Source organism: Triturus cristatus, chromosome 4_2 (assembly GCF_964204655.1).
Source record: "Triturus cristatus chromosome 4_2, aTriCri1.1, whole genome shotgun sequence".
Taxonomy (NCBI): Eukaryota; Metazoa; Chordata; class Amphibia; order Caudata; family Salamandridae; genus Triturus; species Triturus cristatus.
In genome coordinates this window covers 158172373-158197124 of record NC_140586.1, presented here as the reverse complement: position 1 = coordinate 158197124, position 24752 = coordinate 158172373, and the positions used below count along the sequence as shown (strand labels likewise).

General features: G+C 47.7%; 1 protein-coding gene across 3 annotated transcripts in view; it reads right to left on the bottom strand.

The window, feature by feature from the left end:
• The window catches only part of LOC146833237 (aquaporin-4-like), a 107983-nt gene that overhangs the window by 83087 nt on the left and 144 nt on the right, over window positions 1-24752 (bottom strand). For 2 of the 3 annotated variants that reach the window (XM_085600889.1, XM_085600888.1), the window contains exon 2: window positions 24653-24687. The gene's annotated coding sequence lies outside the window, so the exon portion shown is untranslated. Of the gene's footprint in view, window positions 1-23959; window positions 24180-24496; window positions 24562-24652; window positions 24688-24752 lie in introns of those variants that run through there. The other variant, XR_014960548.1, reaches the window with a different exon arrangement.

The following is a 24752-nucleotide window of genomic DNA, read 5'->3' as shown; positions in this document are numbered from 1 at the left end:
CACCTGCGTGTCTTGCAGCGCCACACTCTACATTTTGCCGTGGCGCAAAATGTCTGGTGGTGCGTGAATTACAGTGTCACTGTGTTCAGGGTTATGGAGTGGTAGCATTTGGGTGTTACACTCGACAATGCTCTTGCAAAGTGTGTCTGCGAACGCTGTATCGTTCTGAGCCATAGTGTCTGACAGTACCACCGGCTTCAGTGCTTGGTGTGACTTGCGCTGCCACACACTTCGGCCCCTTGGCGCAGAAGTGCCACATTCGCCTACGTCCAGCCACAGCGTTTCTGGAGGAGAAATTCCACTCAATGCTGTGTATCTGGGGTCTTCGCTCTATGGAAGCACCCTTCTAACCCATCTAAAGCTCTGGAAAGCACTGGTACAGATGAAGCGGCCTCAGTACCCCTTCCTTAATCTCTCCCCCCTCCCCCCGCCCACCCTGCGTAGACTTGCTGAGACCTGCATGGAAGCACCCCGCCCCCCTCACCCACAAAGGGTGTTTGCCCTGCCCTCAGGCCCCAGCTCAATCCACGCCTCCACCCCCCATTAGCCTCCCCCATTCGTCCCCGGAGGGGCGCTCCCTCCCCGCACATCCCAGACGCCCGTCTCTCATTCTCGGTGCCTCCGGCAATCTCTCTCTGGGGGGCGGCTGGCCCTCCGCCGCCCTCCCTCTCTGCCTTTTATCCATTATCCATGTCATGCCCCATGCGGAGACACCCTCCCACCCCCTAAGATCAAAGCAGCTCCGTCTCTAGGTGTCAAAGTCCCCACACAATGATGACAGTTGGACTGAGAGGGCAGGACTTGCACCTCTGCACAGAACCAACCTCCTTTCATGATCGGGGCACACAGGACTGGGTCTTTCAAGTCGATCATCTGAGTTTTATAATTAAACATGTAAAAGCACTCAATAACAACAGCCATTCAGAGACCACTTGTTTAAAGCGCATAGTTGCCCTATGTGGCTTTGGCGCTAGAGAAATAAATCAAGCATAGGTCTCGCCTTTGGGACCTTATAAGTGTTTAGCCATGCCACAGAAGATGTTGTTGCACCAAGGATTTTGTGCTGGATTACTAAACACTTATAAGGTCCCAATGGCGAGACCTATTGGCTATGCCAATGCTTTTTTCACTGTGCATCTGACACCTGCCCGTGGGTGCTCCCGCTCTTCCAAGAGTTTAGGCGGAGATTAGGAAAGAGATGAGCAACAGAGCAAGTTCTGTGCGCGGGGCTCGAGGTGATGGCACTGGGGCAGCCCCCGAGCTAATTAAACCTGCTGGCTCTGCCTGGCACAGGATGGCTTCATCCCGATCCAGGCCTGCCTTCTGCGCAGGCCTCTGTGCCTTCGTGGCCTAGGAGCCCTGCCCGTCTCGAAGAAGCCCGACCCTCAAAGTGCAGCGATGCCCGCAGTGCCCCCCACCTCCCTCCCACCTCCAGCGATGCCCGCATTGCCCCCCCACCTCCAGCGATGCCTGCAGTGCCCCCACCTCCCTCCCACCTCCAGCGATGCCCTCCCAGCTCTAGCGATGCCCACAGTGCCCTCCCACCTCCAGCAATATCTGCAGTGCCCTCCCACCTCCAGCGATGTCTGCAGTGCCCTCCCACCTCCAGCGATGCCCGCAGTGCCCTCCCACCTCCAGCGATGCCCGCAGTGCCATCCCACCTCCAGTGATGCCGGCAGTGCCATCCCACCTCTAGCGATGCCTGCATCGCCATCCCACCTCCAGTGATGCCCGCAGTGCCCTCCCACCTCCAGCGATGCCCACAGTGCCCCCCACCTCCCTCCCACCTCTAGCGATTCCCTCCCACCGTTAGCGATGCCCACAGTGCCCTCCCACCTCTACCGATGCCCGCAGTGCCCTCCCACCTCTACCGATGCCCGCAGTGCCCTCCCACCTCCAGCGATGCCCGCAGTGCCCTCCCACCTCACTCCCGCACGGACCCTTTGGCACTCCAAACGCCCACTCACCCACCAAGTGCTCTTTCAGAAAATCTGCAGAGGGCAGGGTCGTGTGCACTAGTGACACGGGAATGAAAAGTCGCACGAGTGCTCAAAAGCGCACAACTACAACGAAAGTTCTATATATTAAAAAAAAGAGTGCATTTCAAAGTAGTTTGCTTAGTGGCTTCAACACTCGTTGCTGACATCTGGTGTGGACGGGTTGAATCGCGTGAGCGCCGAGTCTGCCTTTTATCATTCTGAGGTTGATACATTGACATTGTTAGGCTATTACAGCGTGTTGACATCCCAAGGTCTGCAGTATTCTGGAGTTTGTAAAAATATGCCATTAATACTATTACTGTGAAGACGAAAGGTATACAAGTGGAATGATGAACAGTTTAATGAATTTTTGAGCGCCAAGATCTGTACAGGGGTTATATATATAGCCTTGTTGATTATTCTGTGTTTTTTTGGGAAATGCGAAGAACAGATTTGAAATGTGGCTCTGATTTGATACTGCCGGGTCTTTACAAAGTGAGAGCAAAGGCTGAGTTTCAAATTATAATATCAATAACTCGTCTTTTATATAACACTTCATACCACATTCCTAATGTGTCTAAGCGCTGTTACTTAATTAAATGATACGTGTGCACTAGTGACACAGGAATGAAAAGTCACACGAGTACTCAAAAGCGCACAACTACAACAAAAGTTCTATATATAAAATAAAGAGTGCGTTTCAAAGTAGTTTGCTTAGTCCCAGACAGCTGCCATGATTTGTTTCCTTGTGGGAAACATTCCCTCAAGCAATCCGTTTAACAGTCCGGCAGGAAGGACTTTGATCATTATCTGCGTCACCATCTTTTGTTAATCTAGGAGCAGGAGCCCCAACCTAAGCATTGATTGCTTTTCACCACATGCTAACACACTTACACTTTCTGCATGCCGTGTGCACTTTCACTTTCATTTGATTCGCAAACACCACTCTCGGGACGTTGCCCTTGAGCAACGGCAGCCGCTTTTCGATTTTATTTTCTGTGTGCGTTCACTTATGTTTCACAATGCCCTGCTTTCCTGACACAATGTGACCTGGGCTTTAGGCTTATATTCAATCACATGGGGGGAGGTGCGACATGCGGTAGGATAAAGTGCGTGGGGGTTGAGTGCACAGAGCTGCACAGTGCCGGGGTTGTTTTGCCATAAATACTTGTTCCTACTGACAGCAGTGGGCGTAAAGATAACAAGCATTTGCAATGCAATAGGTCTCGCAGTTACACGAGTTAAAGCTATTGGCATTGTAAATGACAATGCCAATAGGCATTGTTATTTGCAATGTCAATAGCTCAAACTCCCGTAAATGCGAGACCTAATGCATTGCAAATGCTTGTTATTTCTGTTGTTAGCCAAAAACCTTTAATTTTACTAACCTTATAATATACTTCTAGAGGTTTTGAACCGGTCCTCTTTGTCCATTGATTTGTTGTTGTGATTCACATTTTCCTTTTGCCCACTACAGTAAACATCAATGGTACATTCCATTTATGTCAATGGTTAACTTCACTGATGAGTGAAAGCATTTAGCTCTTTCACAAGGAACGCTGCCACACAAAATGTAGTTCCCTTCAGTGCCATGGACTACTATGGCAATGTGTGTTTTTGAGACAAAAACATTTTTTTCTTACTTTTAGCCACTGTTTTATACATATTGGTGTGTCCCCGACGGCTCCCTCAACAATAGTGTTACAAAACCCACAGTAAAACAAAATTATCTGCAAAGCCCAGTCGTCCTTTGCCAACTTTTGATTGTAAGTAGCCAGCCTTTGTTATGCTTTTGTATGGAATCTTCACCCTTTAGTAAAGAACTGAAGCACTTTAACAATGTGAGTGACTTTTATAAAGTAGGTTTTCTGGTGTATTTATAAAGATGACACTTGTGGGGGGGGGGGGGGAGAGCGAGAGAAACCGTGTTGGAGTCCGAGAAATGTATGTTTCTGCCTGTCTAATTGCAAAGCCAATAGGTCTCGCCTTTGGGACCTTATAAGTGTTTAGGCAGAGCTTTGCCAATGTCTTTAAGCTATGTTGTAGAGAAGTGTGGCTACTGTGCAGTATGTTGAAAAGTTATAATAAAAAAGTGTTATAAGCATTTTTGTCACCTTAAATATAACCAAGATGACATTATGTACAACTGAACGACCATATTAAAGAAAGAATATAAAAATGTCTTCTAGTTTTTTTTGTCCTTGCAGTGCTGGCAACTTCTTCTTGCCTGTTCCAATACTCTCGGCAGATATTAAGTGATAGCATTCGTTATTGTCAAATATTTAGGCAGTACCTGATGCTGTAGACATTTTTATAGCAATAAATAGTACACTGTAGCTCAAAAACAAGAGCCCCACTACATGTGCAGCTGTGTGATAACGTTCGACTAGGCTTATCTGCAATGTTACTTCTTTCCCAATGTGATGGGAAACAGGCCGCAGTTATTTTTACTAAAGTTAAAAAGTGGCAGAGGATGTTTCGAAACAATTTTTGGTTTGTGGTCGAGGTCAGAGGTTAAGGAACCTTTGTATAACGGGTCAGAAACTCTTGGAAACATTTATGAAGATGGTAACTAGTGTGCCCGTGCCAGATGGAATTCATCCCGGCATACTGTTCACGAGAAAACACATAGGGCCCAGCTGCCCATATTTAAAGAAACTGCGGACGCACCTCTCAGCATTTGGTATTTGTGTAAATAAGGCTGGGCGCTCTTATTTTTTACTTTCCAAATTCACCTCACTTGTGCCATACTGCTGTAGCTATGCATGCGCTTCATATTACACTGAAAACATATTGTGAAAGAAGAGACTCTGTGGTGGAATATTTTAATAGTGATAAAACCCCAAGCCCACATAACCAACAGGTGGCATGCGAATTTGTGCTCCTATCAATTATTCCAGTCATTTCTGACACTCTAGCTTGAGGTCTGGACATGGACTGTTTTATGAAGACAATGCACAATGTGTTCCACTGGTGTCCAGTGAGCGTCCAAGCTGACATTTTGACAGCAGTGAAGCAAACTCTGCGTCTCAGCAGGTAACATGCACAGGCATTGGCTGCGTCCTCCGTAAGTGGAGGGGGGGCTGGTTTCCTCCATACGTGGGGGAGGAGGGCTGTGTCTCCATGGAACCCCTGAGCCTCACAGACACCAGACTCACAATGCAAAGCACGCCTCACCTACCTTGAGTTTTGAAGCTACTGTCATTTCCCCTGGTGGTGTTTTGATCGCTACCGACCTTGCGTGAAAATGACATCAGTAAGGAAAAGTCCCCACCAGCCCACGAAAACAGGAACACCCCGCCCCTTGCCTTCAGCCTCCCCAAGTGTAGCATCCTAAGGTGGAGCAAAAAATTCCCTTTCTCTGTGTCATGTCGCTGTGAAGTGAGCAGCTCTCTCCCAATGCTTTAAATGAGAATATACAAGTGCGGGTACTCATGCTATTAGAGTGTCTGCTTCAAACTGTGAAGTGCCGGTACTCTCCCATATAAAGTATTGAAAATCTCGTGCGAAAGGAAGTTGAAGTGCCATTCATTTAAAATTATAGCAGTTTAGGTACTCGGTACCTGCCCATTCAAAGCACTGCTCTCGCCCCATATGAATGAAGCAGTACACCCTCTTCTTGTGTGCCATATGCTTGTAAAGGAGACCATCCCTTTCTGTTCATCTAATGGCCTCTAACTAGCCTAATACGAGTGGTGATGACAATAGTGGTGTGCAGAACGGAAAGTGTGCATTTAAAACAGAAATGTTAGGGGAGTGGGTGAGGCGTAACACCAGAGCTGCCGACGTAGCACTGGGAAACCGGGTGCAAGTCTCAGCATCAGCTCCGCACCCTGTGATTCTGGGCATATCATTTAATCTCCTTCTCCCGTGCCTACCAAAAATGAACGTGCCTAATGTAACTGGTGCTCATGTAAAGCACCCCAATACTTTCGTCGACTTCAATATTTAAACTGCAATAAAGTCACGTTGCATTATGTCACACCTACTTACGAGAAAAATGCTCTAGGATGCCCGTGCAATGGGAAGCCACCCAATTCAAATGTGTACAGCCCCCGCCTTCACACACTCGCACCTTGATAACCCTACAGGTAAATGCCTTCGTTCAAAGTCACCCCAACCCTACCTCCCCCAGATTGGCGGTTAGCAATATATACCCCAGTGATGCACGCCACTGACCCCTGCCCACATAGCCTCCTCACTCTCCCCCAGTAGGAGTCTGCTCGGCATCAGCAGCATATGCAGAAAGTTCCGGGATAGGCTCTGCATGGGGTCTGATTGGGGCATTTCTACTTGGCCCTTTGACCGAGCAGCTGTTACCCATCCTCCTGGCGAGCAGCCAGGGCACGAAGAGCCCCCGCACACACACTGGAAGGCCCCCCTCCTCCAGATAACGAGAACACACTTAAGGAAACGAAAGACAAGCGCGGTCCCGAAAGCGAAAGAGGATCGCGCCGGAGCTTGTCTTTATGGGGCCATGTGTTTGAAACACATGGCCCCATAAAGATAAGAAACCTTTTGCGACCCACGGAAAGCAGGCGAGCCCGTCCAAGTGGGCCGTCTGAAAGAGCCAAAGGGAGGCAACATGGAAAGCTCTTTTCCTATGGCTGGCCACCGTTTAGCATAAACGGTGACGCCAGCCAATGGAAAAGAGGGGCGGGGCTTAAATCCCTTTATTGAAGCTACTCAAAAACATTAAATCTCGCCGAGCGAGCTGCGCATGTGCGCAGCCACGCTAGCCGAGACCTAAAAAGAAGGCTATGCTTGCAAGCTCGCCTGGGAATCTTGACTCAATATCCTCTAAAGAGGTGAACAATGGGCAGGTGGTAGGGGGTGTAAATAAAGAGGACCTGCATCTTTGGCAAAGAGGTATAAAAGAACATATGCAAATTATATTCATCTCCTTTGATCGGAAACTGTTAGGACATATTGACGAAATTAATGAGTGTCTTTTTGCAATAGAAAATCAAGTGGGTCTTCCCTGTGAGGTTATTGAAGCCTTGAATAAAACAGGGAGCAGAGTGGCTGAGATTAGTACCAGCCAACAACCCACCCAAGCCCCATTGGGAGCGGGACCTGAGGAGATTGGTCCCTCACAAGATCTCAGAATACAGGAACATGGGACACAATTAAATGATGATGGAATAACATTTCCACAATCTTTGCCAGTAAATCTGGAAACATTGAAAATTGCAACTTCTAATTGTTTAGATCTTCCTCCAGCAGCGGATCCGTATGTTTTGGTTTTGACAAATGTGCCCCCTTTATCAAAGGGAAGTTTGTAAACTGGACTGCCCTAAAATGTAAGTTGTTGTAAGAAAGAGCCCTCTTTTTGCACGGTTGCCCTCACTTTTTACCAAACTGTTGATGTACTTTGAGTGAGTGTGCCCTGGGTTCCTGCCAACCAAGTACCAAGAGCCTATGTTCTTTCCCTAAACTGCATTGATACAAAACCCAATTGGCATTCTTTGGCCACATTTCAGTACCAAAGAGTACCAAGGGGACTGTGGCCAGGCAAAGTCTCTAAGGGCTGTAGCACTTATTGTGCCACCCTTGGAGGCCCTGTGCTTTACACACACACACTACCATTGCAGGCTGCGTGTTTTGGTGCAGAGCAAAGTGAAGAGTCGACATGGAACACATCCCTCTGTGCGATGCCTACAACGAATGTATGACGTTACTGCGCCATACATTACCACGCAGTAGGTTACAACGCGGACGTTACATCGTCCGCGTTGTTACCACACATAGCTTTACATCGCAAGTCGTTTCTACGACTTGCACTAGATGGCGCGCTGGACTTAGGAATAGTATAAATTACTATTCCTACTCCAGTTAGTGCAACAGCAGGGAATGTGTTGGATTTAAAAATCCAACACATTCCCTGGTGTTGCGCGGCATCTAGCGCAAGTCGTAGAAACGACTTGCGATGTAATGCCATGCGTGGTAACAACGCGGACGATGTATCGTCCATGTTGTAACCTAGTAGCGTGGTATTGACAGTGCTGTAAATGCTGTTTCCTGCCTACAACCCACTGCCCTGGCATAGGTAAGCCACCCCTCTAGCTGGGTGCACTATACCAGTGGTGAGGGTACAAGTGCATCAGCCCTGTACCCCTAGAGTGTCTAAACCAATTCTTAGACATTGTAAGTACAGTAATGCTATTAACAGTATATGGTGCTAAGAGTCTGTCATTACAAACTCCAGCGTTACAACAAACAAATGATGGACGGAATGCTGACAATGCAGACATTCTCCCCCAGTCAAGAGATCTGGGTTAAATCCATCGTTCTTTTGCCCACTACACCACCCCAGTTTAGACATGGCCATATGCAAATCAGTCTTGACCCTGTGCCTCATGGGAACAGTCCAGCCCGAACTGCCAAGCCATGTCTTACCTGGACCGGAATCAAGCATCCTAGGACCGGTTTCTGGCTATCAGCCGTCATCAGCCAGGATAGCTTGACTCCAGTGGCGTAGTGAGCACGGGTCCCACGTCTGGGAATACCCATCCCACTGAGGGCGAAAAGCGTTACAACAAACAAATGATGGACGGAATGCTGACAATGCAGACATTCTCCCCCAGTCAAGAGATCTGGGTTAAATCCATCGTTCTTTTGCCCACTACACCACCCCAGTTTAGACATGGCCATATGCAAATCAGTCTTGACCCTGTGCCTCATGGGAACAGTCCAGCCCGAACTGCTAAGCCATGTCTTACCTGGACCGGAATCAAGCATCCTAGGACCGGTTTCTGGCTATCAGCCGTCATCAGCCAGGATAGCTTGACTCCAGTGGCGTTGTGAGCACGGGTCCCACGTCTGGGAATACCCATCCCACTGAGGGCGAAAAGCGTTACAACAAACAAATGATGGACGGAATGCTGACAATGCAGACATTCTCCCCCAGTCAAGAGATCTGGGTTAAATCCATCGTTCTTTTGCCCACTACACCACCCCAGTTTAGACATGGCCATATGCAAATCAGTCTTGACCCTGTGCCTCATGGGAACAGTCTGGGCTGGGTTCAAACTGGAATGGCATGGTGAGCAAAAAAAACGATGGATTTAGGCCCAGATCTCTGTACTGGGGTGAATGTATGACATTGTTCTGCATTCTGTCCATCAATTGTTGTTTTTGCAATTGTCACCCCGAGTGGAAAGGGTATGCCCAGACGTGGGTCCCTTGCTCTCCATGCCACTGGAAATCAAGCAAGCCTGGCTGAAGACGGTAGAAATGCCAGAAACCAGTCCTAGGATGCTTGTTTCCAGTCCAGGGAGGACCTGGCTTGGCAGTTCGGGCTGGACTGTTCCCATGAGGCACAGGGTCAAGACTGATTTGCATATGGCTGGGTTCAAACTGGAATGGCATGGTGAGCAAAAAAACGATGGATTTAGGCCCAGATCTCTGTACTGGGGTGAATGTATGACATTGTTCTGCATTCTGTCCATCAATTGTTGTTTTTGCAATTACAAACTCCAGAGCACCATAATGGCTTTACTGAAAACTGGGAAGTTTGGTATCAAACTTCTCAGCATATTAAACCCACACTGATGCCAGTGTGTGATTTAATGAAAAATACACTGAGAGGGCACATTGGAGATGCCCCCTGAAAAATGACCTAACTCTAGTGTCCTGGTTGAGTCGCTGCTTGTCAGCTGCCACCATCAGACATGTTTCTTGATGCCTGGGTTGAGAGCCTGCTGCTCTAAGGGGGTTCTGAAACAATGCACATCCTGGGACGAGGTGCCAGGGCTCCTACCCCAGGATGGGCAGGGTCCACGAAGGGCAAGCTTCAAAGGCTTGCTGCCTTTGTGAGCTACCCCACCAATTTCCGGCTTCCAGCACCTGGCCGCCACTGGTTCTGACCCCCACTTTGGACGGAAGAATCTGCGGGAAAACCAATTGAGGAAGGGAGGTGTGCCCACCTTTGCAAACCCCACCCCTCAGGTGAGTGAGTCGAGGTGAAGCACAACTCTCAGTCCCTGCTATCTTGCAGATGGGGGACCCAGCCAACCAGTGAGAGGCATATGTGCCCCTCGCACTGGAGGGTGGCATAATAGGGGGTGCACCCATCCCCAGGAAGAAGCCCAATGGTCCCGATCTGTACTTACCTGTAACACTCCTAAATTTAGTATTTAGGGGGACCCCTGAACCTTGCCTCCGCAGACAAGAACCGACCAGAAGAAGAGAAGAAGAAGGACCGAAAAAGCCATGCTGAACTAAGAAGAGGAGGATGCCCACTGACTTGGCCCCTGCCCTACCGCCCTGTCCCCACCTCAAACCTGCTGCAGTGAATTCCCAGTGTGTCCTGCAGCCAGCAGCCCCCAAGAACCCAGAAGACCTGTCCTGCCTTCTCAAAACAAGACTTTGTCTCTCGTGAGCACCGCATTTGCTCACCAGCAAACTCTGGCTCCGGCCAAATCCGCGAGTCTGCACCACTCTGCACCCGACGCCTATGGCCTGAGTTCGATTGGCCCAATACCACGAGGAGGTCTCCCTGGTGATCTTGATCTGAGATCTGTATATCTCTGACCTTCCTCGAATCTCCAAGTGACGCCTGCAGTGCCTTTCCGGAGGATCCCCCTGACCGCAACCGGAGCTGGTAAGAAAAACATGATGCCTAAATGCACCCCTGCACGTGAGTCCCACAGCCTTGGTGGGCCCAACCAACGGTGTCCCAGCCTTCCTCGGCATCCCAACTTACCTCTCCAACCAGTGGTCACCTCCAGAAGATCTTTGCCCCCGAGTCGGCATTGTTTATTGCAACCAGAAAATCCCCTTAGAAAACAACAGCGCACCTGACGCCAAACCAGCAACCTGCACCCAGCTACCCCAGTGCCGCTGTGGGTGCACTTTGTGTGCTAAATCGGATCCCCCTTAGCCCTGAGCTTAAAACTAGGAGCTTTGCTGCCACAACCTTATGGCCATCTGATGAACAGCCACCAACCGGAGGCCCCCTATCCCCCATTGGATAAAATTGGGCCTCAGCACTCTGCACCCGGCCGCCCTAGTGCCGCTGAGAGTGCTTTGAGAGTGCATCCTGGACCCTGGGGGAACCCTGGTTCTAACCCTAGATACCAACTCCCACAAACAAGTACTTACCTGTAAAACGATGACTTCATTTCCTCTCATAGGATTGCATTGACTTCTTTTTCTTGAAAATTCTTTTAAGTGTGGAGTTGGTTAGTATGAAACATTGAAAAACTGCATATGTGTAAAAACAGAATTACTTACCTTTGCCTCGGGAATGTCTCAGTGTGATTTCTAACCATATCACACGGATTAGCAAAAGTAACCCAAAAAGTAATTCAAGAAGTAATGTGCACAGTGATCTGTAATGTAACTGAAAAGTAATTTTGAACTTTTGGCTTATTTGTAAATCAACCAACTGCATTTGAACCTGCATTCAACTTTAATTCACTGCATAAATCTTGCAAAGTATTATTTCAATTACCTGCACCAGGCTTGGCTTGGTTCTAGAAATAAAACAACTAAATAATATTTTTGATACAAACAAATTGGTCTGAGTTCAGTCTTTGAGTGTGTGATATAATGTTTTGCCTTGTGTGTACAATAAATGATTAACACTACCCTCTGATAGCCTTACTGCTCGGCCACACTACCACAAATAGAGAGTAAGGTATTCTCTACTTTTACCTCTGCCTACCTCTGGGGTTCCAATGAACTCTGTGCACACTATACCTCATTTTGGTATAGTATGTACAGAGCCAGCTTCCTACATTGGTGGATCAGGGGTAGTATATACAACTTTGCATTGTTGGACTGACTTGGTAAACACCTGTTCACACGACAGAACTCCTAACTAGTCTTTAGAAATTCAACTCTGATTTTTGAACTGACAAATTATTCCAAATTACTAAAAGTGTTGTTAGGGCCTTGGTTCAGTCCCTTCAGAATTTTAGGAAAATAAAAAGCTCACTGTAGTTAGAGATAAGAGGGTTAGAAGTTTTCTTTTACAATATCTCTTAAGAAGAACCCAGCTGTTAGTGAGGATAACAACAATGACATAGAGAACCTGGTTGAGGAGCTCGACCTCACCCCTTATCTCCACTTAGAATACAGGGAGTTAAGGTCTCCATGTAAGCTTCAACATATTAACAAGTCTCAACCCTCCAAAAAAGAGCTCCAGGAGACGTTGGCAGGGTATGCTAAGAACCATCCCTCTGAGAACAGTAAAGACCTCTCAGATGGGGAAGAAGATGGAGGTGATGAGGATAACTTCCAAACCCCCCCACACTTCTTAAGGAGAGAAGGGCCCCAGTACCCCTCAATCCAAGAATTCAACTCATAGTATCTAGATCCCACACAGGCGGGTCAGGTGCTTCTGAGACCATTGAGGACAACCTCAATGAGGAGACCAACCTTTTAGTAAGATTAACAAAGAGGGGGGTGCTGTTGAGCCCATGGCAAGATGGCCACGCTGTAGCACTGCTCCGCCGGCCGGGATAAGTAAATATATTGCAGCACAAACCTCGCACGAAGGACGGAAAAGAACTGCTGTGTCTAACCACGCGGCTAAAACGGCGAGTGCGAGGGGCCGGGCCTCCCCTATGAAAATGGGAGATGCCGGCAGCGGCTGGTAGCCTGTGAACGAAGCCGTGTGGCCGGAGTGAGACTGAGGCGCTGCTTCGAGACCCCAGTGCGCTGACGCAGCCTGCAACGGAACAGGTGAGATCCAGGGGAGGTAGGACCTCTCACCCCTCAGCGCCTCCAGGGCTGATTTTGCTAGGCAAGCAAGGCCGCAAACGTAACCCACTCAGCGCGGGTCCCGGGGAAAAGGAAGCCAGTCGTCGGGGAGCATGCAGTGCAGGAAATCACTCAACCCGTGCTGAGGGGGCCTTGAAACTCGCATAGTGGCGGGGGAACTGCGAGGCAGCGAGGCAGCGATCTCATCTGGAGCTCTGCGACGAGGGAGTACCGGGTGGTCGACTGGGAGCCACGCTGAGTCACATATCGGCCCCTTGGCGTCTGCTAAACATGCACGCAGAGACTTTACCCTCGAGGTGAACGGACACCCCGCCCAAGTATGCAACATCTGACTGGGAGCTAACAGATGGGCCACATAACTGCAGAAGACCAACGAAGACCACTGGGTGGTCGCAAAAACAAGTAAAGAGTGAGCTGCTGGTCTCTAGGCGCCCACCAGGCCCGTGAGCAGGCCCTAACACGGACCCCGCCTGGCCCGCATTATTCAGGCCAAAACAACATCAGAAGCATATGGCAAGTAAATACGAGCGAAATATACGGAGGAGAAATCGAGGCTAATTCTAGGGGTGGGTAAAAAAACAAAAAAGACAGTAAGCACGTAGGTGGAAACAACAGTCCATTGGGGCCCTGCAAGAGGCCCTGGCCCCACCAACCTACAAAAACACACTCTGCTTGGACAAGGGAGAGTGCACGACGGCCCCCCCTACAACGCTTAATACGCCGGGAGTAGGAAACACAGTCAGGAAGTGCGCAGGCATCACAATGGCAGCGCAGTAGCAGCACTGTAGAGAACCCTGAAGTTGGGGCTGCAAATTTAGCATCCAGCTTACATCTGAACAGCGAAGGACCACTGTGAGGGAGAGGAGTCCCTCAAGCTACCGTGGCGCAGGGAGAGGGAAACACAGAGAATTTACATTTGACAGCAAACAGTGCAATCACCAATAGAGGGTACTAACAGGATCACCGCGAGGATAAAGTAGCAGTGTGAAACTGCAAATCAGCACAATCTATCCTGTCCCTCAAGATGGGGAAGACGGACAGGCAACAGTCGCGCCTCACCTTCGAGGCAAAGATCGTGCAACATGCTCATTCGGACCATGAACAGTACCCACCTTTGCAGGCAAGCGGTTCATTGGAAGCCACACTACAGGCCATGCAGCAGAGTCTGCAATCGATTGATGGCAAGATAGACGCTCTCAACATCCGTATGGACAAGATGATCTCTAAGCTGGAAAAGCAAGACAGCAAACTCACTGCGGTGGAGCAGCGCATCTCGGGAGCCGAGGACACCCCCAAGGGCTGACCCAAAAGCAACTAAACACGGACAAGTTGTTAATTAAGCCAAAAATGAGGACTTGGAGGCGCAATCGCGCTGTAACAACCTGCGCATAATAGGTGTCCCAGAATCCATCAACACGGGCTGCCTGGAAAACTATGTGGAAGAGATGCTGAGGAACATCTTTGGTAGTGAGGAATTGTCGGCAGTGCTCATAGTAGAACGGGCACAAAGATCCTTACAGGTGCGACCGTCTCCTGGTGCCCCACTGCGACCGGTCATCGCTAAACTTTTAAATTATAGAGATTGGGATGCAGTGCTACAACTCTCCTGGGAGTGAGGCACTATTAAATTAGACGGGAACAAAATATCATTTTACCCAGACTTCACGGTCACAGAACAAGCAGCAAGGGGCGAATTTGGGCCTGCTAAGAAGAAGCTGCAGTCACTGGGCATAAAATATGCCATGCAATATCCAGCTTGCCTGAGAGTGGAACAGGAAGGCCGTCCTATTATACTCAGCACTCCCAAAGCAGCAATGGAGTTCATCAAGAAAGTGGGAAGATCACAGACCCTTTCCCCGAACAGAGAAAGAATTGATGATGAATCCCACTTTAAAGAGACTGAATAACATCAATGAACTGTCTGCACAGATAAGTGATATCTAGGGGGAGGACAAATTACTGCAAAAATAGGCCAAAAAAAAGGGTGCAATGCCCCGGAAGGGGAACTGGAAGGGATGATTGCACAGGCACAGTTAAGGTACACTGTGCAACGATATACTATTGCACCATAGTATTACAGTGAGGGTCAGGTGCCTGCCCTCTGCTCATGGGCCGGAAATGGTGGACTGGGCCCCACTTATAGTATTTCCGGCCGTCTTTGTACCATTGATGGGTAAAGTGCTCTTGTGCCCCCCAACAAGGGTAGACCCCACCAACTTTGAATGTTTGTTTGATAACATGGTCCCACGTGGCCGATTGATACCATGTTGTTTAACTATAATGTCTTTCTGCTGGGTATGACTTTGGCACGTTGCTACCGCCAAAGTGGGTGGGGGGAAGGGTTATTCCTGTTGATATGTTATGGTCACCCGAGCACATACCTCTTGCACTGCAGCCCACTTGGACACACTTCTACCTAGAGACCACCACCCACACAAACCCACAAAACACTGGGATCCTTAGATGACCAATAGAACACAGGCTCTCAACCTAATCATGTGGAACGTGCGAGGGTTAAATAACCCCCAAAAAGTTAGGCAGGTTTTCGCATATCTCGACAGGCACCAAGTGGATATTGCGCTTATTCAAGAGACGCACCTCACACCGCAAACTGCGACACATATAAGAGCATGATGGGCACATGAAAAAGTGTCATCCTCATACTCCATCTACTCCAGGGGAGTACTCACCCTAGTCCCCAATGGAATTCCCTTCACTACGATACACTCCAAAATTGATGACCAGAAGGAGGTTCGTTATCTGGCAGGAGAACTGTAGAGGCACAGCACTCACCCTAATAAACCTGTATTGTTCCAATGTGGACGACCCCGAACTCTTCACTACGATATATAATTGAATATATAAACTACAACCCTCCACTATCGTCTGGGGAGGCGATTTTAATTTTCCATTGGATCCAGCTTTAGACAGGTCCGGAGCCCATGCATGTCCGATCAAACAAGCAAGTAAGGTACTCAAAGAGGGGATGATGGATTGAGAGCTTAGCGATATCTGGTGGCATCGGAACCCAAGAAAGACAGAGGGCACATACATATCGACTGCACATGACATGTGGTCCAGACTAGATTACTGTCTGGTAACCCGTCAAGTGAATAACTGGACACACGCGGTGAGACATTTGTCTAAAACACTGTCTGATCATTCCCCAGTACTATTGTCACTGACCCTTCCAACTGACACCCCTCGACTGTTCAATGGAAACTGCAGGCCTTGGCCCTTATAGATGTGGTGTAGAGGGATGGGGTAAGGATGGCTATTATACAATATTTCAGGGAAAATGAGGGGTCGGTAGACACAGCGGGGTTACTGTGGGAGGCCTTCAATGTTACTATGCGAGGCTCATGCGGTGGACTAAGGACTGGCGTCCTATCGTCATTACGCACACAAATGTCCCAACTTGAAACACAGCTACAGATGCTCAAGAGAGCATACAAAACCGTTTCTAAACCCCAAACACTGGCAGACATCAGAACACATCTTCAGGAGTACACAGAGATGGCGGACCAAGAGATTTGCTTCTTATCCAAAAGATGGGTGGCGAGGGCATACGGAGAGGGAGGGGAACCGGGGCACAGCTTAACCACCAAAATAAAAGGGCCTTGTGACATACCCCAGCACGAAAGACGAGTGCAGCAACATGATTCCTAGGAAATTCTCAAAAGTTTTGTGGATTACTATTCAAAACTCTATAGTGGCCGACAGTCTGCCACTATATGCGATACAAATACATATTTAAATGACATAGTGTTAGCATGGCTATCACCAGGGCAGAGGGAATACCAATAACGGAAGAGGAGGTGGGTGATGCTATCCGTTCCCTACCCAACGGAAAGTCGCCTGGCAGCGAATGGATCCCAAGTGAATTCTACAAAGCTTATTGGACCTGCTAATACCTCACCTATTAGCTATGTATCAGGAGGCGTAAGACAAACAATCTCTTTCCCCCTCCCATCGTAAGACGTTATTAATAACGCTGCTAAAACCCAGGAAACCACCCCAGTAGGTAGACTCATACCGCCCACTGTCACTTATCAATACGGACATAAAGATTCTAGCAAAGATCATTGCATCATGGCTCCAGCCGCTAATGCAGGCCCTGGTGCTACCAGACCAAACAGGTTTTATACCTTTGAGGTCTACCACACACAACCTCTGTATGCTATTAGCAGTTATGCATCAAAGAAACCCCTCGTTGTCTGCGGCGGCGGTCTTCTTAGACGCGCCAAGGCATTTGATTCTAGACAGTGGCCTTAAATGTTTACGGTCTTAGCCAGAATAGGAATGCCATAAGCGTTCTTGAAATGGATCCAACTGCTGTACATGGACTCGGTCGGCTGAGTTCGGGTCAACAGCATAACTTTGGAGCCAGTAAAAATATGCAGAGGAACGAGACAGGGATGTCCACTCTCCTTGATCTTATTTGCCCTTGCACTAGAACCCCTGGCCTGCATCATAAGACAGAAACACTCATCCGCAGCCCTGCGTTTCTGACAACGGCCTCTCGCTATATCACTATACGCAGACGATATTGTGGTTTACATTAGAGGCCTAAGCACAAACCTGGAACCCATGTTGAGGGAATATATCAAATTCGAATGGTACTGTGGGTTGAATATTAATTGGAATAAATCTACGGTGTTCCCTCTAACGCCGGCAACCACGCCTCACTCAATAGAATTCCCGCTGGAGTGGTGCACGGAGTCACTAAATACCTGGGAGTTTGGATACACAGGGACCCCTAAAAAATTATATGCCAAAATTACAACACCGTTATTACAAAACTGCGTGAACAAATAGTGCGCTGGTTTAGGCTTCCTCTGACACAGATTGGCAATAATGAAGATAGTTATTCTGCCCAAATTTTTATATTTATTTGTCAACATCCCCATCCCCCTCACACAAGAATAAAAAAAATATATTGCAATCTTGCATGATAACTCTTGCCTGGGCAGGCAAACAACCCAGGATAAGCTGGCAGACACTCACACGCCCTTACACACAGGGTGGGTTTGATGCCCCTGATCTTTACCTTTACTATCTATGTGCTCACGCCCACTTCGCTCACTACTGGTATCACCCCCAAAGATACATTGCACACACAGCAATTGAGTCTGATGAAATATATCCGACCCCCCCTTAATGGGATGCTAACGCATGAGTGCCCAGTGACTAACCTCAAAACTGTAAGTCCACTAGACAGCACAAACAAGACCCCATTATATGCTGCCAAATTACCCCTACTGCATCAACTCTCTATATTGATTACTAGAGAAGAGGGAGCACTGATAATAATGCTGGATGTGGGGCTCAGAACCCTGGGGGATGCCTTCCCTGCTGTATCATTTATCTCGTTAACTGAGTTTATTGGTAGTCGCAGTGGCACTCTAATGCAGAGATTCATGTACCATAGATTGAGGACGGCAGCGAAGGCATTCTGCCCTTGCTTCACTCAAGCCTCACCCGACTTGCTGTCTTTGCCGGCCATGTTAGAGAGTGCTGGCAGGAAAAAAAACTGATAACTAAACTGTATGAGACCTCTCAGAAGGAATGCAAGGTCCCAACAGATGCAGCAAGAGAGCGGTGGAACACAACCCTAGACACACCTCTAACACCAGAGGACTGGGAGTCCTGTTGCGGGCTACTAGACAGACTCACCTCAAACAGAAACCTAAAAATCATTCATTTTAAATACCTACAGCAAGCTTATTACACCCTCCAGCAACTGCACAACTATGGGTCGTGCCCAGAGTTGAAATGTAAAAGATGTAGGGAGGCGGAGGCAGATTTCCTTCATCTGTCATGGGCATGTAGCCCAATTGCGCAATATTGGAAACAGATAACGCAGGTACTAATGGCAATGGTGGGAACCAGAATTCAAGTCTCTCCAGATGTATGTTTATTGGGTCTCCTCAAGATCACACCAAATACGAAGCGCACGTTGGTGGCTGTGGCACTGTTATTGGCCAAGCGTGGAGTATCTATCTGTTGGGGTGGGAAAAAGGTACCAAAACAGTCAGAGTGGATGCGAGATTTGGCCTACTGTAAGACACAGCTTGAAACATATGCAGAAGAACTGCCTGAAGCATCAAAGCCAAAAGACTTTTGGGCCCCATACGTGGCATATTTGCTATCTGTAAATAAGGAAGTAAAAGATTGATTGTACACTAAGATGGGGGTGGTCTGAATACTGTGGGATAGATGTGTCGAAATTCATGTTATGGTCTATACCGAGATGAATTTGTGGCGATGGATTTTATTTCAAGGGGGTGCTAGTTTTTCTTTTTCAAGATGTTATAGCGTTCTCTATAGATATAGTACACAAGCTATGATTGCCTACAATACATGTAATCTGTGTATATTTACCTGTACAATTTAAAGACATGTGACTCTGTTATGAGAAAAGTCCAATAAAAAACGAAAAATTAAAAAAGGTTGACAAAGAGGTTAGACGTAGAGACCAGACTCCTGGCTCCAGAAAAAGAAAGAGCAGAGATGGGCTTAGCTCCCATCAATGGTGGCAGCAATATACCAAATAGGGACAGAGAGTAACCTTATGATCCCAAAATCCCCAAAGGGATTGTCCCCAAATATGAGGAAGGTGATGACATCACCAAATGGTTCACAGCTTTTGAGAGAGCTTGAGAAATGAGAAAAGTGAAGAAGTCACACTGGGAGGCACTCCTTTGGGAACTGTTCACTGGTAACTGCATGGACAGACTCCTGACTCTTACTGGGGCAGATGCTGGGTCTTATGACTTCATGAAGAATACTCTGATTGAGGGCTTTGGACTTACAACTGCGGAATATTAAATAAGATTCAGGGGGGCTCACAAAACCCAAAATCAGTCTTGGATTGACTTTGTTGACTACTCAGTTAAGACACTAGATGGATGGGTAACTGGCAATAATGTGCATGATTTCAATAAACTTTACAATCTTTTTATGAAGGAACATTTTGAGTAATTGAACTAATGAAATGTTACATCAACCTTTGGTAGACCTAGGTCTAATTTCTCCCCAAGAATTGGGAAAGAAGGCAGATCACTGGGTCAAGACTATGGTAACAAAAACAGCCATTGGGGGTGACCAAAAGAAAGGGGTTCAAAACCTTCCCAGTGGAAAAGGAGTGTGAACACCAAAGACAAAAACCAAGAGTCTTCTAAAGGGCCCCAAAAACCTGCTCAGGGACGTGGGTCCCAAAGCTCTTCCCAGACCACTGGTAGGTATAAAGGGAAGAACTTAGATCCCTTAAAGGCCTGGTGTTTCAACTGAAAGAAGCTGGGGCACTTAACTGGAGATGCTACTTGTCCTAGCAAGAAGCACCCTAGTCCTCCTCCAGCTATTACTAGTGTAGTCAGTCTCCAGATGGGATCAACAGTGTGCCCAGAGAAAATCAGGGTCCACGCTGAAGCAGTTCTAGTCACTGAGTGTCACTATGGTGAGAGAGACACTGGTTTCCCCAGAGCAATACCTGATTGGGAAACTTACCCAGTCACCAACGCTGACAGTGATACTACTAACCATGCCATGGCTATGGTGACATTAGACTGGATGGGGGGGGGGGGTTACTGGCCTGAAACAGGTAGTGGTCTCTTCAAAGCTTCCAGCTGCCTGTTAGCTTGAAAAATGACCTGGTGACCTCAGCATGGGCTGAGGTAGAATTGAAAACCCATGCAGCAATGCTGGACATCCCTGGGATTGTGTGTGTCAAGGCTAAAGCACAGAACCGAAGGCAGGGTGAAAAAGAAGTGTTGGAGCCTGAAATAATGGCCCAACCTTCCACGAGGAAAGGTAAGAAGACAGGGAAACCAGCTTTTGAACAGCCAAAAACTCAGGACCCCTCTCCTCAGGGAGAGCACTTGGAAGCCCTAGAGGGTACTGAGTCCATGGAACCTGACTCTTACCAGGTTGAGCTCTTAGACCCAGGGGGCCCTCTAGGGAAGAGCTGTGCCTTGGAAAGCAGACCTGTCCAACTCTTGAGAGCCTGGGGCAGCAAGCTGCTGTAAAGGAATAGAGAGATGTCAGTGGTACCCACAGAGCCTATTGGGAGGAGGGACTACTTGTACACTGAGACCAGTGACCCCAACCCTGGGGCCACTAGGAGAGTGGTAGTTCCTCAAATGTACAGAATATTCTTGCTCCCTTTGGCTCATGATATGCCTCTAGCTGGGCATCTGGGCCAAACCAAAATTTTGGAAAGGGTAATCAGCCACTTTTACTGGCCCCAGATGTCTCAGAATGTAAAGGAGTTTGTCAGCTTCCGTGTCACCTGTCAAGCCAGTGGCAAATCAGGTGGACACCCAAAGGCCCCCTTCATTCCTCTACCAGTGGTTGGGGTTCCCTTTGAAAGGGTAGGTGTGGACATAGTGGTTCCACTAGAACCTCCCACAGCATCAGGAAACAAATTCATACTGGTGGTAGTGGATCATGCCACCAGGTATCCTGAGGCAATTCCCCTTAGGACTACTACAGCTCCTGCAGTAGCCAAGGCCCTCATTGGTGTCTTCACCAGGGTAGAGTTTCCTTAGGAGGTGGTTTCAGACAGAGGGTAAAACTTCGTGTCTGTATACCTAAAACATATGTCGAAAGAGTGTGGAGTGCAGTACAAGTTTACTACACCATATCACCCACAACCAACGGTCTTGTTGAATGGTTCAATAAGACGTTGAAGGGCATGATTATGGGGCACCCTGAAAAACTGAAAAGGAAATAGGATGTCCTCTTACCATGCTTGCTTTTTGCCTACAGAGAGGTTCCTCGGAAGGGAGTAGGGATTTCCCCCTTTGAACTTCTGTTTGGCCATTATGTTAGGGGACCACTTATTAAAGAAGGTTAGGAGAAGCCTCTCCAAGAACCCAAACAAGATATTGTGGACTATGTGCTAGGCCTGAGGTCCAGAATGGCCGAGTACATGGAAAAAGCTTCCAAAAATCTTGAGGCCAGGCCGGAGCTCCAGAAGCACTGGTATGACCAAAAAGCTGCACTGGTGGAATTCCAACCAGAGCAACTTGTGTGGGTTTTGGAGCTTGTGGCACCAAGGGCTCTCCAGGACAAATGAAGTGACCCTTACCTCATCTTAGAGAAGAAAAGTGAGGTTAATTACTTAGTGGACCTGGGCACACGCAGGACCCCCAAAATGGTGATCCATGTGAACCGCCTTAAGCTTTCCATGATAGGGCTAATATCACCATGTTGATGGTGACTGATGAGGATCAGGAGACAGATAATGAACCTATCCCTGAACTCCTCTCTTACAGCCCCAAAGATGGGTCAGTGGATGGTGTGGTCTTTTCAGACACCCTCACTGCCCAACAGCAGGCTGACTGCAAGCAAGTCTTGCAGCAGTATGCTAATCTCTTCTCATTGACCCCTGGTCAGGCAAACTGATGTACCCATGATATGGACACTGGAGACAGTGTACCTGTCAAGAATAAAATCTATTGACAGTCTGAGCAAGTTAAGGAGAGCATCAGAGTTGAAGTCAGCAAGATGCTGGAGTTAAGGGCTATTGAACCCTCTGAGAGCCCCTGGGCCAGCCCAGTGGTTCTACTACACAAACCTCATCCACAGGATGGAAAGAAAGAAATGAGGTCTTGCGGGGACTATAGAGGGCTCAACTCTGTCACCAAGACAGATGCCCATCCTATCCCAAGAGCTGATGGGTTGATAGACAAATTGGGTGCAGCAAAACTTCTAAGTACCTTTGACTTAAGTGCAGGGTACTGGCAGATTGGCATGGCACCAGGAGCCAAAGAATAAAAAGCATTCTCCACACCTGATGGGCATTATCAGATCACTGGTAACCTTTTGGTTTAAAGAATGCCCCTGCCACCTTCCAAAGGTTGGTGAATCAAGTCCTTGCTGGATTGGAGGCCTTTAGTGCAGCATATCTAGATGATGTTGCTGTCTTTAGCTCCACCTGGCAGGATCACCTGATCCACCTGGGGAAGATTTAAAAGCCCTGCAAACTGCAGGCCTAACTATCAAGGCATCCAAATGCCAGATAGGACAGGGAACAGTTGTATACTTGGGCCACCTTGTTGGTGGAGTCCAAGTGCAACCTTTGCAACCCAAGATCCAGGCCATCCTGGACTGGAAGCTCCAACAACCCAGACTCAAGTCAGAGCATTCCTTGGCTTGACTGGATACTACAGGAGGTTTGTGAAAGAGCATAGGTCCATTGTGACACCCCTCACAGGACTCACCTCCAAGAAGATGCCCAAAAAGATAAACTGGGCAGTTAGCTGTCAAAGAGCTTTTTGACACCCTGAAACAGGCTATGTGCTCCGCACCAATTCTCAAAGCTTCAGCCTATACCAAGCAATTCATTGTGCAAACTGATGCCTTTGAGCTAGGAATAGGAGCGGTCCTATCCCAGAGCAATGAGAAGTTCAAGACCAACCTGTTGCTTTTAAAAGCAGGAGGTTACTCCCCAGGGAGCAGCATTGGAGCGTCATTGAGAGGGAGGCCTTTGCTGTGGTTTGGTTCCTGATGAAGTTGAGACCATACTTGTTTGGTACTCACTTCCTAGATCAAACTGGCCACAGACCTGTCAAATGTCTAATGCAAATGAAAGGTGAAACTCCTAAACTTTTGAGGTGGTCGCTTTCCCTACAGGGAATGGACTTTACAGTGGAACATAGACCTGGGACTGCCCAGGCTAATGCATATGGACTTTCCAGGTTCTTCTACTTAGACAATGAAGACTCTCTAGGGGAAGGTTTGTCTCTTCCTCTTTTGTTTGGGGAGGGGGTGTAAGAAAGTGCCCTCTTTTTGCCTGGTTACCCCTATTTTTTGCCAAACTGTTGATTTACTTTGACTGAGTGTGCCCTTGGTTCCTGCCAACCAGGTACCCAGGGCCTATGTTGTTTCCCTAAATTGCATTGATACAAAACCCATTCACATTCTTTGGCCACATGTCAGTCCCTTGTAAATGTGGCAAGGGAAGGCCTCTAAGGGCTCCAGCACTAATTGTGCCACCCTTAGAGGGCCTGTACCTTTACACACACACACTGCCATTGCAGGCTGCGTGTTTTGGTGCAGAACAATGTGAAGAGTCGACATGGTACACATCCCTGTGTGCCATGCCTACAACCCAGTGTCCTGGCATAGGTAATCAAGAGAACAACCAACTAATGGTTGACACTGCGCACTGTGCTGGGGGTAGCTATGACCCTAGATAGGTAATCACCTTAACATGCAAAATAATCAACAAACAAGCATAACGGTCCAAATCAAATGAACATATATTAATTCATATATGTATTGAATAGATACACAGGTTGTCAATCCATTAATAAAAATAACAATGATAATGTACAGTCATCAACTGGATAAATTGCTAACGAAGCGTGTACATAATACAAAGTACATTTGTTTAATCACATGATGTCATGATGGTAAGCCCAATGCATTTCGGGACATTGGTGTCCCTTCGTCAGGGGAAATCTGTGAACAAAAATAAACATGATAATCATGGATGTTATTGAAACCTAAAATCTATATGACAAAATACTCAATGGTGAACATTACTGGTCGTGTGGATAATAATAGAGAATAACCCAAGATGGTCCTCAGAACAATGTGCCACTGTAGAACAAGCTAAGGGAACTGTGTGAGATTCAATGTACAGAGGAGAAGTAGCAACACCCAGAACGATAAGTGCACCAGACAAGTGAATGTGTGGCAGAGGAAATACTGTTGGAGGGAAGAAAAGAGAAAAAGGAACATATAAGAATCTGTAACACGTGACGAAAAGGTCTCACCTAATGTACTGTATTGAAGAGTCAACAAATGAGGAAAGGATCGTGTCTACCAGACAAATCTAATGCTGTATGGAAAACAAAGGGAGCTAAAATGAGGAACGAGAAAAAAGGAAGACAATGTGGATAGTGATCAAAAACCAGGTGAACCCAGCTTACCGATGATAATGTCTCCGGGACCACGTCAATGGGTACTAAAATGAAAACGCATGAAGTAAGCAAAAAATGGGGGGAACGGTGTGAAAGAATGGAGAAGATG